At 46.8% G+C, this 4158-nt stretch overlaps 1 non-coding gene across 1 annotated transcript; it reads left to right on the top strand.

The window, feature by feature from the left end:
- The first annotated feature begins 3448 nt into the window (after positions 1-3448).
- Positions 3449-3586, top strand: LOC114812693. Its single transcript, XR_003760344.1, has one exon. It is a non-coding gene; the product is annotated as a small nucleolar RNA SNORA7 (small nucleolar RNA).
- The last annotated feature ends 572 nt before the right edge of the window (positions 3587-4158 follow it).

Genomic DNA, 4158 nt, shown 5'->3' with positions numbered 1-4158 from the left:
GAGGAGCTGAGGGAAAGGGGGGAAAAGGAGGTTTAGCTGAGGGGAGGTGAAGGGGGGGCAGAGGGGCAGCAGAGGGAGCAGAAGGAAAAGGGGAAGTTCAATCTGGGAAGGCCTCTTGGAGGAGGTGAGCTCTAAGTAGGGCTTTGAAGAGGGAAGAGAATTAGTTTGGTGGAGGTGAGGAGGGAGGGCATTCCAGGACAGTGTGAGGATGTGGCCCACGGGTCGACAGCAGGATAGGTGAGAACGGGGGACGGTGAGGTGGGCGCCAGAGGAGCGGAGCTTGCGGGGTGGGCAGTAGAAAGAGAGAAGGGAGGAGATGTAGGAGGGGACAAGGTGATGGAGAGCCTTGAAGCCTAGAGTGAGAAGTTTTTGTTTCGTGCGGAGGTTGATAGGCAACCACTGGAGGTTTTTAAGAAGGGGAGTGACATGCCCAGAGCGTTTCTGCAGGAAGATGAGCCGCGCAGCAGAATGAAGAATAGACTGGAGCGGGGAGAGACAGGAGGAAGGGAGATCAGAGAGAAGGCTGACACAGTAATCCAGCCAGGATATTATAAGAGCCTGTACCTGTCAGCAAGCCTTGGTCTAAGACTTTAGAGATGAGAGAGTATGAGGGACACTGCATCATTCAGTCATTTTTATTGAGTGCCGGCATGGCACAGATTTGGATGATTTAGATCCAGTGACTACTGGATGTGGAATGCCCATTTGGTCAGACCCCTGATGCACTAACTTTACGCGGAGCCCTGGACTAAGGGCTTTGGAAAGTGCTAATACAACAGAGTTGGTGATGTGACTGATACGGAAATAAATTATACATAGGGGAAACAGTAGAGTATAAGACTATTCTGTAAGCTTGTTATGGGCAGGGAGTGTGTCCACTAATTCTGTTGTATTGTGATCTCCCAAGAGCTTAGTACAGTGCTCTGCGCATAGTAAGCACTCAATGGCCACTCCACAGAAAGCATGAAGAGGCCATTGCACTCATGAGATTGGTGCTCTTAATCCATATAGACCCAGTTGGAGAGGGTACTCAGAAGGGATTTCCTAAACAGCTTTTACTGAAGTCATTTTCTCCCACTTTTTCCACAAAGCCCACATTGGGAGTCTCCTGAGAGGGGGACTGATCCACTATAGCCTACTTAATAAGAATAATAATAGTAATAATAATAATAATACTTGTGGGATTGTTTAATTGGTTACTATGTTAGCAGATATTGGTTATTGGTTACCCAAATATTCAATCCGTCACCAAATCCTGTCGGTCATCACTAAAATCCTCCCTTTCTTCTCCATCCAAATGACTACCACACTAATACAATCACTCATCCTAACCCACCTAGATTACTGCATCAGCCTCCTTGCTGACCTCCCAACTTCCTGTCTCTCCCCACTCCAGTCCTTATTTCACTCAGCTGCCCAGATCATCTTTATACACAAATGTTCAGAACATGTCTTCCCCCTCCTCAAAAATCTCCAGTGGTTGCCTATCCAACTGCATGTCAAACAAAAACTCCTCAGCACAGGCTTTAAAGCACTCCATTACCTTGCCCCCTCCTAATAATAATAATGTTGGTATTTGTTAAGCGCTTACTCTATGCAGAGCACTGTTCTAAGCACTGGGGTAGTTACAGGATAATCAGGTTGTCCCGTGTGAGTCTCAAAGTCCTAATCCCCATTTTGCAGATGAGGTCACTGAGGCACAGAGAAGTTAAGTGACTTGCCCACAGTCACACAGCTGACAAGTGGCAGAGTCAGGATTCAAACCCGTGATCTCTGACTCCCAAGCCTGTGCTCTTTCCACTGAGCCACGCTCCTACCTCACCTCACTTCTCTCTTTCTACAACCCAGCCCACTACTTTGCTCCTCTAGTGCTAACCTTTTTACTGTGCCCCAATCTCACCTGTCTCGATGCCAACCCCAGCTCCACATCCTGCCTCTGGCCTGGAATACCCTCCCTCCTCAAATCCAGCAGACATTTATTCTCCCCCTCTACAAAGCCTTACTGAAGGCACATCTCCGCCAAGAGGTCTTCCCAGACTAAGCACCACTTTTCCTCACCTCCCACTCCCTTTTGCATCAGCCCTGACTTGCTTCCTTTGCTCTTCCCCACAACTCCCAGCTCGACAGCACTTACATACATATCTGTAATTTAATTTATTAGCATTGATATCTGCCTCCCCCCCCCAGACTGTGAGCTCATTGTGGGCAGGAAATGTCACTGTTTGTTGTTGTATTGTACTTATTATTATCGTATGTGTTTAGTGCTTACTATGTGCCAGGCACTATTCTCATCATTGGGGTGTATACAAGCAAATTGGATTGGACAGTCCCTGTCCCATGTGGGGCTCCAGTCCAGATCCCCAGATGAGATGAGGTAACTGAGGAACAGAGAAGTGAAGTGACTTGCCCAAGGACACACAGCAGACAAGTGGCAGAGCTGGAATTAGAACACATGATATTTTGACTCCCAGACCCTTGGTCCATCCACTAGGCCATGCTGCTCCATGTTGCTGCATGAGAGTCTAAGTTAACACCTAATAATTTCCCAATGAACCTCAATCTTTTCTGCTTTTCCTCCACCCTTAGGAAACAAAGTGCTTGGTAGTTTCATTATTATTATTAAGGTATCTGTTAAGCACTTACTATGTGCAAAGCACTGTTCTAAGTGCTGGGATTGATACAAGGTAATCAGGTATCAAGTACAAGGTAATCAAGTGCCACGTGGTGCTCACAGTCTCAATCCCCATTTTACAGATGAGGTAACTGAGGCACATAAAAGTTAAGTCACTTGCCCAAAGTCACACATCTGATAAGTGGCGGAGTCGGGATAAGAACCCATGACCTCAACTCCCAAGCCCATGTTCTTTCCACTAAGTCACGCTGCACAGAGGGCCTTGGGGGAAGACTCTAAACTTGTTCTGGGCAGGGAATGTCACTGTTTATTGCTGTATTGTACTTTTCCAAGCAGTTAGTACAGTGGTCTTCCACACAGCAAGTGCTCAATAAATATGATTGGCTGAATGAATGAATGAATGAATGAATGAATGAATGAATGAATGAACGAATGAAGAACAAAATTATCCTTTTTCTTTCAAGTGAGTCACGAATATCTCACCTCCCAGGCTGTTGGATGACCTGGATTCCCACAGACCTCAGACTTCCTTCTTAAGGAACTCCTGAAGCACCTTTAGGTAGTAAGGAAAGCTTGCATGGAGACTAGCAACGGGTGGATGGATAGGGGCAAATGAGCAGCCAGTCCAGACTCCACCAAAATTCAGGAGCAGTTAGAGCCCTGGGCTGTGCCTTATAGGGAGTCTGACTGGAGTGTGTTGCTTTCTTCGGTGGGCTGAGAGCAATAAGTACATTGTTCTTTTTTGAGACTATAAGTTCTCTATGGGCAGGGAACATGTCCACTAATAGTTTTAACTGTACTCTCCCAAGCTCTTAGCACCTCTCAGGGTCACATCTGGAGAGTTTCCAGTACTCTATCAGTCTTAACTATGGGAGGGAGAGTCAAACAAAGGCATATCCATTCCATTCCTAGCTTGGGCAGTGGCTAGCCAGTGGAAGACAATGGGCTACAAGTCAAAACTCACTTGTGCAGGGCAGCAGGGGCACAGGAGAGAGTTGAGGGCAGAGACTCAGGTTTATTGTGTAGAAGGAGGCAAAGGTAAACCCTTTGCATATTTTTACCAAGTAATCTCTATGGATCCACTACCAGAATGATTGCAGATAGAGGTGGGGCATTCTGGAAGAGATGTGTCCATGGCATCGCTATGGGTCGGACACTACTCGACAGCAAAAGACAACAAGAACAAGCTCTTAGTACAGTGATCTGTACTCAGTAAGTGCTCAATAAATACCACTGATTGATTGATTTCTCTCACCATGGCTAGCAAGAAGGAGAATCTGCAGCTTGCTCAGGGAGGCTCTCACTATACAGCAGGCTTTTGTTGGTCTGTCATCTCTTCTGTGCCCGTCGGGTAATATAGTTCCTGACTGTTGGATCTGAAGGCTCATGTCATAGAGGAGAGAGAGGTGTCCAAGACCACATAAGGGGACAAAGCAGCAAAAAGATCACCGGCCTGGGAGTAGAAGGACCTCGGTTCTAATCCTGGTTTTGCTGCTTGCCTGCTGTGTGACCTTGGGCACATCACT

The sequence above is a fragment of the Ornithorhynchus anatinus genome, chromosome 5 (genome assembly GCF_004115215.2).
Source record: "Ornithorhynchus anatinus isolate Pmale09 chromosome 5, mOrnAna1.pri.v4, whole genome shotgun sequence".
Classification (NCBI taxonomy): domain Eukaryota; kingdom Metazoa; phylum Chordata; class Mammalia; order Monotremata; family Ornithorhynchidae; genus Ornithorhynchus; species Ornithorhynchus anatinus.
This window is presented reverse-complemented; position numbering and strand designations above follow the sequence as displayed.